The sequence below is a fragment of the Larimichthys crocea genome, chromosome I (genome assembly GCF_000972845.2).
Source record: "Larimichthys crocea isolate SSNF chromosome I, L_crocea_2.0, whole genome shotgun sequence".
NCBI lineage: Eukaryota > Metazoa > Chordata > Actinopteri > Sciaenidae > Larimichthys > Larimichthys crocea.
In genome coordinates, this window is record NC_040011.1 from 39191567 (window position 1) to 39209637 (window position 18071).

Below are 18071 nucleotides of genomic sequence, written 5' to 3' on the forward strand. Positions count from 1 at the left end.
TGTAAATGTATCATCACAATGACCTGTAACCTACCAGCTACAATAGGCTGAGTCGTTAAAACACCTTAAAACCACCTATTTTCACTGAGAGTGCATGGTGTATATTTTGCAAGCGTATAGACACATTCACAAACCCTTGAGTTTGTGAAAGGCCTAAAAATGCAAAATAGATGGAAACCTTTGTGTGCTGCAACAAAACAGGCAAAATGAAAGGGATGAATGGAAGCCTAATGGAGATGTTAAAACAAACATTTAGCAATTTAAAGAGTTCATTCTGGCAAAAATACAAAACGTACTGTAGCGCTGAAGTGTCAACTTCAAAATCTTATTCACAGATGAGCCGCACAAGAAAGAAATCCTTTTAAATCTGTTCCATTTTCTTCTCTGTATTGGAAAGTTGAAATGAGCCCATATAACAGACTCACACGGTTTCTTCCCTCTCTACAAATTCATCTTTTCATCTTAAATCAAATCAAACAAGATGTCCCATAGCAAGATGGAGACAGGCTGGCTGATTTATGTTTCCTTGCTTCTTTTCATCTAAGTGCATGCTGTTTACATTCTATAGTGTATTAATTTATAAGTTAGAGACATTTCATGCTACACATGGCATTGTTTATGGATAAGGTTGTGGAGCCACATGTAAGAACTGTTTGTGTTTCCCGGGAGTGGAGGTAATTACCGGAGCTGGGAGTGATGTGAGCTTTCTTCTCCCCTTCTTCCATATTTAATATGCCCCCATGTATGATTTTCACCACATATATGTAATATGTACAATGTGTTGGAATGACACACATTAGGCTTATGGCTTTGTGCCTCAGAATGACATGTGTGGGTTGTGCCAAAGCAGGATATTTCCAAGTGTATGAATAATTTTAAGCTCAGAATGATAACATCTAATTAAATGAGTCAGTGGGAAGGTCTGCTTTACTCATTTGTCTGGCTGCCTTTAATGCCAGAGCCTATTATTCCACACTAACAGGGCATTTTCCTTTTTCTTTGATAATATCACTAATGATAGGTATGCAGCCTGTCTGTACCTACTATATATTCTCTTCCGCTTGTTATGATACAACAATATATTTCTATATGGGCCACAGTGCAGCATGTTTGTTAGGTGACAGACTACCAGAGGGTGTTACCAGTACTTTCTCAAATGTCAGAATATGCACCAACATTCTTGTCATGAGTTCCTCTGTCTTTCTCTCCAAGTCAATAACATTCTCAGTGCATTGAAGAAAAATCAATGTGTGTGAGGCATGATGGTATTGTGAATTCAAGACACACCAATCTCCACTGCAGAAATGTCTCCTGATGATTCAGGACGGTTCCTGCGTGTAAAAAATTGCACATCATCCTGCAGTCAGTGAGTGAAGGATGCAAAGGAAATAAGTCAAGGTGAAATCAAGCTTTTTCGACACCATCATCTGTGAAAAAGACGCGCCTCCTCTTCCTCCCCACTGGAGACGCACACGCACCAAACATGGAAAAAAAAAAGGCAGGAGATGAAAAAAGAGAAACTTATCAAGCATTCTCTGTGCTCTCTCTACACAGTCATGTCAATATGAGGGTAAGTGACTGTTCAATATTCTCCAACGACCACCAAAATGATGAGAGAGGGGTGATGTAATAGTTACAACTGCTGCAGTGTATTAGAGAGAGAGTTGGCGCAGAGAGGAGGGGAAGGGAGGAGCAATAGAGGTGAAAGACAAACTGACAGACAGATTCAGAGACAAAGAGCAGAGGAAATGTTTAGTGGGAGACTCAGAAGACTGTTTACATGACTGTTGCGCTTTAATTTACTTCTAATGCACTCCCATCTACAGGCTGATCAATTATTTACAGATTTTTTCCCCTTTTATACTTAAGGCACGCTATTTAGCAAGATGAAAAAACTCCAAACATTAATCGCCTTTGGTTTAATTCAGCCTCTTCAATTGGCTCCATGATGTAGCCAGGCTTATAAGACATGCTCTGCCCACACTGGTTGTATTGAGTATAAGATTGCAGTCCACAGTCAATGGCATTTCCCGGTACCTGTTATATCTGCACATTCTCAAGGGAAAACTCCTACACACTCTTTCAGTTTCACAGCGGTGCGAAGACGTATGTTGTGTTAGATGGGCTGAGGTGACCATTTTGATAAAGTGCCGCTCTTGTACAAAACTTGTTAACAGAATTCTATTTTGCTGTGTAGGAGGACATATGGAGCGTATTGTAAATGGTGAGCTTTGCAGGAGACGGTAACAAGATGGTGTGTGTGATCTAATGCAGTCATTATAAAGGGGATGGAAGAAAAAAGATTTTCAATTTCATTTTGTTCAAGTATGTCAATTAGGACTCGGGTTACCGTTAGATTCTTTGAACAGTAAAGGTTCAAGGCAGTCAACAATACTGTCAGACAGCAACAATACTGTTTCAAGGAACAACTTTTATATAAAATAAATAATAAAAAACAACTTTGACACCAGCTGGGATCATTTTTGAGTTTGCCTCCTCATTTGTGCTATGGCTCAGCAATTGTTGAAGGTACTTTTGAAATGACATCTCAATAGCTGTTTTTCCAAGTGAAAAAGGAAGATTGAATTACAATAAAAATGAACTCCAGACTGAATAAAGTCTACGGGGAAAAGGGACACAAAAAGAGAATAAATCAAAATGCCACAACAAATGTTGAATGTTTGCTCTATACCCAGAGATGTGTACCTCAGTGGCTACAGGTCAGAGTGATACCTCTTCAGGGACCCATAAAGAGATTTGTCAAGTCCCTGTGTCTCCATGTCAAGTGTGTGTTTAAACGGATCGAGCTTGCTCCCTGACCTCGCATACTTGTCTTGTCAACCTAACTCAATAAAGCCACAACCATGAGATTGAGTCAAGTGAGTTTCAATCAGATTTTATTTTTTATTTTTTTATTGGTGGTAAAGGTTTGTACTCGTAACTATTCAGCTGTAGTGTTTTTAAACTCACTGAGTCATCCATGGAGACCCTTCACTCATCTCCGCAGGCTTACTTTGCATGTACTGTAGACTTATCCCAATCCTTATCAGGATTAGTGTAATATAGAGATTAATTGAAGGATAATTCAGTTTTTTCACAGTATTCAGAGATCTCTGTGGACTGGGATTTGTTGGGGTGCTGGAGCTTGTATTTATCAGTCCGCTCAAAATGACTCCAAGGTATTATGCATAAACTTTTGTCTTGGACTGAAAGAGAAAAAAATAAATAAAAAATAGTCCCAGTTTAGATACATGAGAGATATTTACAAAGCTTTCTACGGGCTCATTTTGGAGATAAGTAGAACTCATGAGGCATTTTCATAACACTAAATGTGAAATCATGATGTAAAAAAATAAATAAAATCTAAACGGTTTTCTCAATGTGATGACAACAACATATTAGTGTTTCTCTTCACCTAGCTTAATGAGGCAAGTTGGCTTGACAGTATTTCGCATGCACAAATGTAAACTGTAAAAGTCCTAGTCAATTAATGAGCGAGAAGAGAACAATTCTCAAAATGTGATGCCATTTAGGACGTGGGAACATTGCAGTAGACACGGGGTGGAGTGGTACCTCTGCAATAGTACAGGTTCAATATCACCAGTAAATTTCCACTTTAAGAAATCTTCAGTTTCTGAAAGTTTGAGCCATCTTGTCACATAGGGCCTTTTTTCCTTTTTAGAGAGTTTACCTTTGCTTTCTTTCGTCACCTTTTTGCTATCCTTGCTCATAACATACAAACACAGACAGAAGAGACCACAATACTGTATAGACCACACACACTCGTCCAACTCCAATGTAGGCGTGCCCTGTTCAGTTGTCAGTAAATCAATGCCGTTATGGCATACATGAGTCATAAGAAGGTGAATACTCCAAATAGGACACAGCTCATCATGGATGTATTGGCATGTATGTTGGTCAAGAAGTATGAGCACATGATTTTGCATTATAGGTTTTAGGTAGTTTTGGTGAACTTACCTTCAGTTCCACCAAAGAGTGCTGGCTATTGACATCGCAGCAATGTGGGGCCAGCCCTATAAACTCAAAAGTCTGTCCCTTATTAAGTAATGAAGATATTGTTGGTTAGTCAAGTGTTGAAACTTCCCCATTGGTCATTGTCCTTTCCAAATGACTCAGCATAACCAGTCCTCAGCGACGTCTTCAGGGTGCTTTTAAGCCGTTTCCACTCATTGATTCATTCCACAACTTTCAAGACAGTCACACACTAAGAAAGATTTTGCTGCTCTAAAATACTATCATAAGATTAAGGACTTACACTCCATTATAAGTTCTCTTTCAGTATTGTCCTTGCAACTACATTTCTAAAAATGTTTTTGCTCAAACGTAATTCAACCATGTCAGATGATATCCTACTTCAGAAATACTAAAATAACAAATATTACTGAGATCAATACAGATCTAATGTCATGGAGACAAAAAGATGAAAAGATGCAGCCACCTTTCATGTCAACACCATATGAAACCAACAAATGATTTTAGCTCCTTGCTGCCACCTCCTTCATCTCCTTGAAATTATGCTTGTATATTAATAAATTGTTTTCATTATTACATTCATACAAAGGTATTTAATGTTGCAAACTAGTTCTACAATGCAATTTATAGGAGACAGGACCGTCCTGTAACATTACTGCTAGTTGACAAATGTTCAGTAATACTTGCTTGTCTTTCATCCTCCACCACGTCAATTCCTCTTTCCTCACCTTGTTTATCATCCACATCACAATTATTGGATTTTCTACCAAAACTTCAGACACTCTGTGCAGTGACATTTTGCAATAGCCAGGCATTGTAGTGATGCAGCCTACCAGTGCAAACACAGCTTAAGAGTGAGGTCATGCAATAACATCAAAAACAAGACTGCTATACAATAACTAGTTAATATGGACACTTGCCACCAGCTGGACAGGTGGTCTACAGGTGGTTATTGACAGTGTTGCATGTGAATTACTTAACCTTACGTTAGCTCGTCCTCAGTGTTGTCAAAATGATGGACTGCCATCAAATTTTCTTACCCTCAAATTCCACCAGGCACAGATGTGAAGCATTTTGTGTGCACTGCGGTCCAGCTATACGTAGAGATTTTATTCAAGTTTCAAACCTCACTAGCACCACCACGGTCCGTTTCAAAAGCTCCACTCATCTTTGCCGGGCATTCGAGGGGAATGTGTCAATCTACACAGAGCAGCTCTAGCTGGCTGGAGGCCAGACATAGAAACAGCATAGAGAATCTGGGTGATTTTCAAAATAAAACACCCCATGCAAATTGCCATTTTTATTAACATCCAAAAAATAAAACAAATTAACTACATAGCATATTTGCACATGCTATGTGAGTGAATGAAATGAGTGTAAATGCACAAGGATGGCAGGTGATTGGTTATATCTATATATAAAAAAAAAACCTTCTGCCAGTTTGAAAGAAATAATGATTAATCCGAAATGTTTGAACCACCTTAATCCGGATAACACTCAGATTCAAGTTAATCTCATGGCTAGACTGGAGGCACAGAGAACTTTCTATAACCCCGAGGAAAAACAAAGGAGGACATCAAGATCTATCGAACCTAAATAAACATCTCGGAGCAAATAAACCGTACCGATCCTATTAAAGGTCAAGTGCTTAAATCTGAAACGGAGACATGACCAGGCTGTAATCCAACATCTCAAGCTTTGCCAAAGCATCAACAGCCATGTTCTAAACAAATAGAAATGTCAGAGCCGGACGCAAAGCCGTCTCCACGGGAGGCTCGTTTCATCACTGCGACATGCAAGAGAAATTGTTTACATGCCAGTCATCAGGGATGAGAGCAAAGAAGACAGGTACAGTAAACGAGAAAGGAGTGAGAGATGCAGATAGCGAGTGAAGCAGAGATGGAAGCAGAGGGGAGAGAGGGGGGCTGACAGTATGTGCGTATAATCCTGTGTGTATTAAACTCTGGGATGTGCTGCTGGGTTTTTATGTTAATAATGTGCACCAGCACATGGCAGGCAAACGGGTTGTGGATGCTCCCCTCATTAAACGAGGTCATTTACTATACCAGCAGGACTTAACTTGAGATGAGACCAAAGGTATCTGCAGCACGCTGCTATGAATCTCTTTTCATACAGCATGCATCTGATTGCATGTATGTTGCACTGAATGCTAAAAGTATACAGCATTTTCATCTGGACCTATATAGGGACAAATAAAAGCATTCCATTATAATGAACAGTATGTGACCACCGCTTTAAAAGCATGCATGTTTTTACTTGAATTTCTGCCGTGCTGTTTTATAAAATAAGATAAGATGGACTTTAATGATCCCACACAGCGGGGGAGATTCACTTGTTACAGCAGGTTGTATATACAACATAGATAAGGAATTACTCATAAATAAAATAATGTATAGAAAAAAAATCATCCTCAGGTGCAGCAACTCTGCTGCTCAGTAAAAAATATATATATATTTGCTGAGCATATTTTCCTCATCTAGTTCCTTTAACTGTCCATAAGGACAGACGCCCACAGCCACTGAGTATGTCCTGGTTCACTGAGTCTTTCACTTCATCATAATCTTTGTCTCATCAAATCACATCATAGTTATTTCCCCCATGATGTAGCAATTTGTCATTGTAGTTTCAGTTGGCTGCATTGTAAATGCCCTGAATCCACCTTATGTTTACTTCCCTATTGTAACGTGATAAATTTGCAGTGTGAAAAGGCTAAGAGTTTTCACAAGATGCTGCTCTTGATTGCACGGTTAACATAATCACTAATGCTGCAATTACAAATGAATGTATGAATTGCCCATCACGCATGACTAAATTTAGGGAGCTCTAAACAATTATAAATGTTAGACTGTGTTTCCGTGTTATCTATGCATGCCACTGCCTTTGAACCCGAATAAGCTGTAAAAGCTGAAGAATAACACTGCACCTTTTTAAACTGTGAGCTAGCAGGAGTCGTTAAGCGTCTTATGCATAAAACGGTGTGTGCTGTTTAAGAGTTTGCTTTGATCTATAGCACTGTCACAGACACACACACACACACACACACACACACACACACACACAAATAAATAATAAAGAATAACCAAATAGTCCACGAACCCCAACACTTTGAAGTATGTGTATGAAGACAATGAAATCTCACATCAGTGCAGTCTTTTGTGGTCTTAAAAGACTATTTACTCTTTTAAGCAGTTTTCAGAAATTGTACTAATTTATCAGAAAGCTTCACGTGATGCAAAACATTATGAAAGGACTATTAAAATTAGCCCACATTATTTTACTCTGACCAATTTCCAAATGCAGCCCTTCACCACATCATTCTCAGGTTTGTTTCCTGAATAATTTCCTAAAATGGCCACTTCTAAACCAAATTTTGTTGTTGTTGTTGTCAAAAAAATCAGTCTAGGTTTAATATCCGTGCACATTTTCTTAAAAAAAAAAAATGCTGAGTAAAAAAATATGGTTATTTAACCTTCAAATTAGTCTAATTGCAGGTGTAAACATTGATATCTAATACTCAGTGTGCTTCGGTCCATTACTTAGCTATACATTTCACTCCTCCAAATAATTACTGAGCAATTACTTTTAGTTTCAGAGAGACTGGGATCCTATTTCACACTGTCAGAAGCTGTGAAGTGTAGGTTTCCGTACCCAGAATTCATTGGGGTGCAGGTGCAGCCTTTGCACTTCTACAAAGTCAGTCACCAGTTTTATTGCTGATCCTTGCGTCATCAGGTGTCACCTTATGTCAGCAGAGATTTGAGATTTGTCTGCTCTGTGTACTCTTTCAGCGGGGGCTGGTAGAAAATATTTCAGAATAAACTCTCCGAGATCATAGAGGCGCAGTTACAGTTGTTTATTCCTTCCATGGTTTTCACAACACCAGGCTATACATTATCGAGTGATGCACATTGCTTCATCCAAATACACTTTGGATGAATCCAATAGCCTGAGATGTGATTTCATGCACGCTCTCATAGCCACACACACACACAAACGCACACCTCTTTGTTTTGATGTGACCATTTTACCTCAGCGTTATACATTTAGTGAATGTAATTTTTGTCGGAGGCAGAGGTGGTGGAGCCAAGGAGAGTGATTGTGCCTTACTGAAGGTCTCACTGACTGATGCACATGTGCAGTCAAGGTGACCCAGTGGGGGCTGTAGACAGAGAGACAGAAGTGAATTGGACTGGATGATACATGGACAGATTCATGTATAGAAATGAATTGTATATGTGGATAACAGGTTCATAGTCTTTTAATTGGATACTCAGAACACTGTTTTACACAGTAACCACAGTAATGTCACAGTGTATTGACACAATCTGCACTACGTGTGCACTACTACTAAGTTGCAAACCACTGGAGGTCAGTGAAAACGATTTTCAGATGACCTTTGGTTTGCTCTTTGACGTCAAAGATCAAGCGATCTATTATGACTGTTCCTTTGGTTTGTTACTGAAAGGCCAGTGTTAAGATAGTTGCCTTTGTTATCATCTCTCTGTTAACCTCAGGTCTCTGGTGTTAAGCTCATTACCATCTTTCTATCCAGGCAAAAACGAGCAAAAAAAAAAAAAAAGGTTGAACAGTTTCTGTGAAACCTGAGCCAAGGAGCGTTCATTCAGAATTTCCAGAAAAGAAGAAAACAGGTTTTAGCCTTCAAATGTTGTTATTTTATCAGCAAAAGGGGACACGTTTAGGTACAGAAAACTACAATTTCTCTTAAATAAAACAGTATTTGGATAAGTGAACTGTATGATGGTACACTGCGGCTGAGAACCATGGTTTATAAATGCATCTCTTTGAAAGCATATCTGACAAGCAAAGAGCTGTCAGACCGGGGACACATGGGGACAGCCAAGAAAATTACTTTGTATTCATATTGTATAATATATAATCCACCCCCCAAAGCACTTGTCTATGAAAGAGTATATAGTCAGGCAAACACACAGTGAAGCAGACTGGTAGCAGTTTAGGAAATCTGTTCATCAGTGGTTATTTACAAGTTCCTAGAGACAGTTTATCAAATAATTTTTGCCATAGCTTCTTTAACACTTCGCTATAAATTTCCAGCATGTGTGATAAATTTGCTCTTTGCCTTTGAATGAATGCTATTTGTTTGCAGCTCTTTTATTTTTCCGTTGCACTGCCTTCATGATTTATTCGGGATACTGCGTCTGTTTGTTACCTAAAGCAAGAACAACTCTGAAAAGATAAAAGCTCTTCTTCAAAGTCAGTTCATCTGAGTTCAACCTTGTTCATTTTCTGTCTCTGACACTAGCTCACACTGTACCAGCTCTCCATTCACAGAATGTGGGAAACAAGCTTCAGCATCATTCACACGAGCTTTCAGGTAAGTGCTGGTTGGCATCTTGATAGTAGACCTTTTACTTTCTGAGCACTGAAATATATGGTTGTGAAAATACAACAACTACTGTACTGACATGGACCTTCTATAGCTTCTATAGCTGTCCAAAAATAGGTAAGACGATGTGAGTACACACCTACATATCTGCACAGAACACCAGCTTAACCGCCTCTTTCTGACTTTCCTCATTATCAGTAGTTTTATAAAGTTGCCCCAAAAAACCACGACACACATACCAAATTTCTTCACCCGCAGTTCTGATTTCACAACAGCATGTGAGCTGTGTGTGCAGGAGGGTTGTTGTTATAGCGTATGTGTGGCTGTGACAGTAGTCAGTTACTGTCTGTGCCACTGCACACGTGTTAAAACATCCTGCGGTGCAGCATGTGTGCAAATTTGACAGCCTGGCACAGAATCCAGTCACGGCCGATCAAACTAAAAACTGTCCGATTCTGGTCACTGGCTGATCGATCGGTGCATCTCTAATTTTGTCAATTTTCAAGCAATTATGAAAATAACACAGTGGTTGTAGTTCTGCAGTTTTCTGTGTTTTTTGATTATATCTTTGGGTTTTGTGCAGTTGGGGGGCCCAAAAAAGCAATCTGAATACAGCCTTTTACATAAGTTTGTAATGGGTATTTGTTAAAATATATTTCCTGATAGACACAATTAATCAAGAAGTCAGATTCATTAATAGTGAAAATAATTGTTAGTTGCACCCAAATTTAGGGCTGTGACAGTATGGATTTTTCTTACTGCAGTAAAAAAAGCAACATAACATTTGATTTTACCAGAAGCCGACTCTTTTATACAGACACACACACACACGTATGCATGTGCTGTAAGCGTAGGCGCCAAAGCGAGTGACAGGTGGTGACGGTGAAAATGAGCAGAGCAAAGAAAAAGTTGCAGTTAAGTAGCTGTAACTTGTCAATATGGCAGTACATGTACAGTGTATGTTATGGTTTGTCAGTTAATAAACGCTGCAGCTTCTCGTCTTTTATCTCTTAATTGCTGGTTAAAGTCAAGGGTATTGGTCCTGGAATAACACTGAGCATTCAAAGCTGGCTACAGTACGATTGTATCCCTCTTAGAAGTTTTTGTAATACAGTCCTGAACTGCAGTATCTTTTTTTTTTTTAAATAAATCCAACACTGGATGTCTTCTGTGATAACATTATATATATATATATATATTATATATATATACTATATTATATATTATATATATATATATATATATATATTATATATATATATATATATATATATCTCTATATATATTGTGATGCTTTTGTTTCAGTTTATCAACCGTTTAAAAGCTCCTGACCATTTAGAGTCTTCACAGGATGCCAGTGAAGAAACTAACATGAGACTGACTCCACAAAAACCCCTGTGGTATCGCAGTCATGCTTTTATCTTGAGCAGCTCGATCCCTTTATGGCAGCAGCCGAGCAGACATGTCCAATAAAGACTCGTAGTCTATCTAGTTAGCTGTTTGTTTGTCACTCATCAGCATTTTACCTAGCAGTAACTTCAAATTTGGCCTTATGGTGAAGAAAACAACCTCTTAGATGAATGCAATCAACTAACTGTTGACCCTTGACGAAGTTCATATCAGGAAATAGCAAATTACAAAAAATTATGTGTCAAGACTGTGATTTCTTGGTTTTATGATTCATTTTCTTTCTTTAATGTAGTGGGGAACTGCTTGCTTAAGTGTAAATTAAAAAAAATGTGCACTGTCCCACCTATATGAAGTACAGGAGTTCCAGAGCAAATTGGGTTTGTTCCCTAAGTACCAGTGGGATCTAGTAACCCCTTTCGCCAAGTGATTCGGTAAATGGAAAGAGGAAAGCTGTGCCAAGTGCAGTGGAACAGCGAGAGCTCATTTTAAAGCGTGTCCTATAATCAAGGTTTGCATTCTCACATCAAAATATGACAATTGGAGACATTTTATTTGCACTGTATCTGATGGTTATTCATTACTTTCCACCCAATTTCCCTCTTTAAATATTGGAAGTTGAACCACGGAGCAGCGCTGCCAGCTAAAACTTCAACCACTGCAAAGATCTTGAACAGTCGACTGTAAATAATAAATGTTCGTCTTCTGTTTTCTCTATATCATACATGAGAAAGCTTTTATGCAGTCAAGAAGTAAAGTCTAAAAAATCAATGTAGCATAGCCCGAGGTCACTCACTTTTTATTGTAGAGATGTAATACACAAGCCTTTGAACAAATAGCAGACAGAAGCTATGCTATTAAAGTCAAAAGCCAGAAATGTGTAGGAAAGGACAAGTCAGCCGAAGCTCAATTACATGGAAGGAATAGAGAACCGAAGTGTTTGTTGTGCCTCTTACATATATTGTGTCCATATGAAATACCTAAGTTTTTAAAAGCACTCTTTGTATGCTGTACAAAGATGGAAAGGAAAGCGAAACACGTGTAAGGTGCTTTTCTTCTTGATTTGTGTCATATAAACTCACACCCTTTTTGTCCCATTAGAATAAAACCATGGGGTTGATATGGGTTCCAGTTGAGCGTTTGAATAGCTTCAAGAAAAGAGTTTTTATCTTTAATGCTTCATGTATTTTGGACAATTTGCAAGAGTGCCGCAGTGGGTGATTATGTCAACACACAACACTGAACAAAGCTTCTTAAGAGACACTTCCTGACCACAAAAGAAAATCTTTTTTTTTTTTTTTCATCAGTGGGGCCAATAAAAGAGTACCAAATCTTTTTCATCCCTATTTAAGTCCTAACTTTCAATCTCCATTTCAATCAAGGTAATTTTTCTCAGGACTGACATTTGTTATTGCTCACTTCAATCACTTTCAGTTTTTTTTTCCCCCGATTTTCTCATTCTGGAGTTGCTGTCATGTTTCTCTTCTCTCTCGCCACTCTGCCTCCACAAAAGCTAATTGTGTGAAATTATGCTGTCTGCCTCAAGTCATTGGTAGTCCATTGTAAGTAGTTTCTTCTTCAATGAAAATGGCAACGTGTCATACTCTGCAAGAATTGTAGTTTGTCAGACAATTACATCTTACTAGTCATCAGCCGCCTTTATATTCCAACAGTTGGGCTTTACTATTCATAATCTTGGCTTTCTTAGCTGTTTAATTAATTTGACACCGCTGAATGCAACACATGTAAATATTGGACCAGACCATAAACACAGTTTATTACTCATTTTTCAGGTCTTACAATCAATACAATTATTTATCACTAAATTATCCAAACAACTACTCTACACTCTGCCAAAAATTGCTGGAAGTAATTAGTGCACTTTGTGTAATGAGTGTGATTTGGTGTTTATTTGGTGTGTATTTATTGTCTTTTGTATTTTCAGGGACATACTGATCATATATTATAAGTAGTGCTAAGTAGTATTCTTAATTAACACTACATATATTTTTAAAAAGGTTAATCTGATGGTTTTTATCACAATTAATGAATAATTCACTGTACACCAAAAAATAGTGAAAAATTGCCTTTACAATTGAAAGACTCATTGCACAGATATTGGTATTTTTGTAATTTAGTGCCCCCAGTTTCAGTGTGCGATACCACTTTTTATAAATATAGGCAGCCGTACACGAGTATTTGTTGTAATTATGTTACAATCAAAAACTAGTGAGTCGACAACTTTGCTAACAGCCAAACATCAAGCAAGTGCAACAACGCAAGACATAGCAGCCAGCTAATATTACTCCTAGTCCAACATCAAGAAGCTCATCTTGGCATCTGTCTTCCAGCCTTTTATTTCACTAAGCTCTCGCCAACGACTAAACGTCAGTCCCAGATTTACTCTTATTTGGCGGCCTCTTGCTCGGTCACTTTCCCATTTTCTCTTCCTAGCTTCCTCCATTATCATTATGTTCATAGAGGCTGCTGAGCCGGAGTACATCAGAGGGTCTGTGAAGGTTTGCGGTCATTCAGGTCATCTTTCTTCGAGAAGGGTTAAATCTGAACTTAGTTGTAAATTCATGAAGAGCTTTCACCTCTCGCCCAAGAGGCTTCTTCAGTTCTGACTGACTGGTGGAGAAACCCAGGTATTTAGGCTAGGGCATTGTTTCTACTTGTTCGTCATGCAAGTCGTTAGAGTGACTTGAGGTCTGGTGTAAAAAAATGTCTTTCAGGTCACCTGAGCACTGGTGTGGAGGATGGTCATTAAAAGTCACATGAGCTCCGGTATGGACGATGGTCGTCACATGAGGCCAAGTTTGAATTGCTGTTCAGTCTCCCGGAAAGGGATGAAAGGACAGCATTGTGGATGGGCGATAAGTGGTTTCTGAGGCCTGCTCCTCTGTTGAGAGATGGTTTCTCCATTTTACATAGAAAGCCTTTTTCACTCCTCTTTTAAACCACCTGCCCCCCGTGTCCAAAATGGGAACATCATTGTCACTAAAAGAGTCCTGTCTCTAAGGTCCAAGAAAAAGGTCAGTAAATCAGAGGGAAAGCAGAAAAGTTCTCAATCCAGTTTTACCAAAATAACTGAAATCGATGGAGGTTTGGGACTCAGTGCCATAAGACATTACGTACTTGAGGATGGTCATATCTGAAACAATATTGTGGTGGTGTTTTTTTAAAATTACTACATCTTTTTTAATATAAACTCCAAAATGTTTACCATGAGCAGGCATTTGGCAACAGTGGCAGAAACTAACTCATGGTGGACGGCCATTTACCACGACTGGTTGGGTTTAAAGGGGGAGAGGGGAGTATAGAAAACAGAGACACACAGCAAAAATAGGAGTAATATTGACTATAATGGAAAAAAAAACAGTAATGAGTAAAATATCATTACAGTACCAGATTTCAAATCTCTATAATAATCGCTGTCAAATGTAGTATATTTCAGGCTGTACTTAAATAACAGAGGATCCCATCTGTAAGAGTTTTGCCATTTTTGCACCAAATATTAAAACCCCCTTGATTTGTTTGGATTTTAATTAGGTACCATCTATAATTTCACAACAGGATGATTCCCTTGCTTTATTAATTCTTGAAATATGAAGATTCACTTGTTTAAACAATTATTTTTTTAAATAATTCATTTGTAAATTCAATCAAACGCCTCATTGGTAGAAAGATAAACAAGAAATGACCCACATCGAGGAGAAAAATATTAGTGAAATGCTGTATATTAAGACTCTGACTCAAGATCAGATCATTTTAACCAACTAAAACTGTCTGAAGCAGTCTAAAAGAAAATGACATATGATGGAGCAGACTGAAAAGTCACGTGACCAGCCAACTAAATAACATGCAAATTGAAAGGCAGCAGTGAATTACACTCTGTGGAGATATTTGCCCTGTGGAGAGTGGCACTGGCAGGCTGTGTGCTAGCATGCACGGCCACTGAGTGAGTATGAAACCGCTTGGCCTGCTGCCTCCAATTCCAAACATTCAGACCCTCTGATGGACTACTCTTCTGTAAGAGTGCTTAGCGTCCACTTTAAATAAATGAACTAGAATTTTCCTTATACACTCTGACTTCATGAATGCTCGAGTTTGGCAACGGTGTTTCCTTCTGCCTCCCAGGCTGGCAGTTTTATGAAAACGCATCTCATGGTGAACACAAAAGATTTTAATTCACGCTTCATCTCAACCCTAAAAATCTCATTTGACTCTTAACATTAATTAATTGTCTGACTAAAGAAATACATGTAAAGCTTTCTTAGCATTCTGGACAGTTCTTTAACTTTATTTTTTTTTCTTGCGTCTTGAATTAACCTGTACCTTCTGGTCACTGACAGTCACAACTATTTATAAGTAAGTTTGTCACAACCAAACTATGGACCAGAACCCAAATGCACAACTCTCAAACAAAATTTTCAAAAGTAGTTTTTTTTCCCCTCTTGACAGAGGAAAAAACTCTTTACTAATTTAAGAAACTAAAACTCATTGAACTAAAGCTAGACTAAGAAAGAACAAATAACAATAACACTATGCTAGAACTAAGAAAACGAACAGAAAATCACTCTAGAACGAACAAAGTAACAAAACAACAAGACCTGGCAATGGAATGGATAAAACACTTGTTCTCTGACACATGGGACAGGACAAACTGGCACAGGACAAAGGCAGACATGGACTATATATACACACACAAGGTAAGGGCACAGGTGGAAACAATCAGGGCGGGGACGGGTAATCCCAAGGGCGGGAAAACAGACAAAAGGGAGAAAGTAAAACTGGTGACAATAGACACAGACAGGAAGTGGAACCAAAATAAAACAGGAAATCACATAGACATGAGACAAAACTGAATGAGTAAACTTAACAAAGTTTCCTGGACATGACAAAGTGTGACAACAAAGTTGGTTAAACTTATCATCAGCATTTTATTAATGTTGCTTCTAAGATGTTATGCAGCCACCCCACTAGCCATGCTGCCATCTCACAGTAGATGGTGACCCCCTATCCCTGTGCTGGTTTTTACAAGATGTCATCCTTGTCCTGCTTCAGAAGTTTTATTATATTTCTCTACTTTGGGATTTAACAACCCAATTCCACTCTTAATCGATCAAACATTACAGAACAAATCTGTTTGAGATGGCACTATCCAGCCGAAAAAGGATGGTGGAATTGGCATCCAAAAGAAAAATACGCAGAGTACCTCCTCTCCTAGCAATACCAAAACTGGACATGTTAAATATATCCTCTCTACTACTGTCACAACACTTATTGCTGCACTAACATGTCCTAGTCGAACTTTACTTTGATTTTTTTGTAAATTGTTCTTGATAAAAGCGTCAGCTAAATGACTAAATGTAACGTGAATGTTATGTAATTAAGCACTGAGAAACTAGCAATCACATTATAAAAGACCTGTCAGCTGATATACTGATTGACAGAATATGTTTAGTTAGCTAACATACAGCAGTAACATTATAGTCTAACTTCTCATCACGCCCTGATGCTGTGTCATGTACGTTTTGTAATTCACCACAAAGTTAATCCAGCCAGCGGTGGGGACAAAATGTATAATAAAGCCTTGAAAGGAATAACATATGACGTTATCCCACAACAATAAAGCCAGCCATGAGAGTGACCTGTCTCTCATCGTCTAATAACATGAACGCCATCTTCATTTTCTTTATCATTCACAGCATTTTCTGTCTGGGAGATATTGTCAACATGTTTCATAATTCAGAAGTAGTCTAACACGTCTACTGACATTTAAATGCAGATGATAACAAACTGACCCCGTGTCAAATGCATGTAACAGGATATAGGTCATAGTACCGGGGTATGTAAACAGAATAACTTGTGAAGCCAAGCTGTGTGTGTTGCAGTTTGTGTGTATCTTTTTGTTTATGACTGTTTTCTGTCTGTTTTCTGACTTATAGACTAGTCTAAATATAAATATCCATTTAATTGGCAGCCAAAGTGGTGGTCAGGAACATCCATAGTAAAAAATATGTCTAACAGTTTAACTGCCTGGACTGACAAGTGCTTGTTTATTTTCACAGTACTGCTCCCACATCCCTATACGCCAAACCGATGTGTTTAATTTGAAATGAACTGTGCTTATATATAATATCTAAAGGTACCACACTGAGAAATGCCAAACTTTCTGGACAGATATTCCCAAGAGATTACAGGAGAGAGAAGATAGAATGTAGAGTGTGATTGCATCTCACGGTTGGAGTCTATTTCACTGGTCTGCGGTCATGGCCTGACCGAGAGAGAGCTGCACCATCTTCCCTTCATGTACCCTTGAAATTCTAGCTACAGATGTTTTTGAAAAGCTGTTAGGAGAACTAAAGCTAGTTGATGTCCTGTCTATACGAGTTGATCCAGTCCACATTCAAATCTACATTTCCTGGTTTTCAAGTTCCCCTGCAGAACTGTCACATTAACTGCTTCCTCTGGATGATTGCAAATCTTTAGACAGCACAAGAATATAGCAGTCCTATCATATCAGTAGGAGGCCAGTCATAATGGCTTCATCCTCAACACCCTATATAATTCCTCCTTATTAACCATTTTAAAAAGTTCAAAGGTGAGCTGAGGTTAATAGAGACCACACACACACTGACAAAAACATGCTAAGTAATTATTGGAATATTGAGCGGCATTCATCTTTGCGGTTTGTTTGTTTTTTCTCCCTTCCTTTAAACTCTAATCACCATTTCTCTTTTGAGGTACTAGCAGACCTCTTAATTACTCTATTGACATGTCAACGTATTGTCATATCACAGATGCAAGTAGGAGCACTTCAGTACTGTTTACCAGCCAAGCCATTCAAAAACAGAGATATGTTTCTGTGTTTTACCTATTTGAAGATTAATATAATACTAATTAAACATTTGACTCGGTAGAAATCATATTTTATTTGTAGTGTTAATTAGAAAAAGAATAAATAAATAACCCCCGCTACCATAAATATTTAGGAGCTCCTCAGTGAAGTCCCAGTAAATGGCATCATTGTGTGGTCAAAAACCTGACTATGATATGATGACCGAGGTGTGAGGGGGCTTGTTTGTACTCGTTTGTTCAGCAGAATGGAAGCTAATAATAAATTGCAGTGAACATGCATTTATTTTCAATAGAATGAGCAACTCATTGGTGCATGAAATCATTATGAAACTGTGGCATATGGGGGAGATGGCAGGCGACTGCAGAGGACTGCACTCACTCACTCACAGGCTTTATCTGAATGAAACCCTCCAAAGTCAAA

At 38.3% G+C, this 18071-nt stretch overlaps 1 long non-coding RNA gene across 3 annotated transcripts in view; it reads left to right on the forward strand.

The window, feature by feature from the left end:
* Positions 1-18071, forward strand: part of LOC113746858 (uncharacterized) — a 193449-nt gene that overhangs the window by 59877 nt on the left and 115501 nt on the right. For 2 of the 3 annotated variants that reach the window (XR_003463197.1, XR_003463198.1), the window contains exon 3: positions 9296-9367. The exons of the other annotated variant lie outside the window; for it this stretch is intronic. This is a non-coding gene — a long non-coding RNA (uncharacterized LOC113746858). The remainder of the gene's footprint in view (positions 1-9295; positions 9368-18071) is intronic. 3 annotated transcript variants of the gene reach the window in all.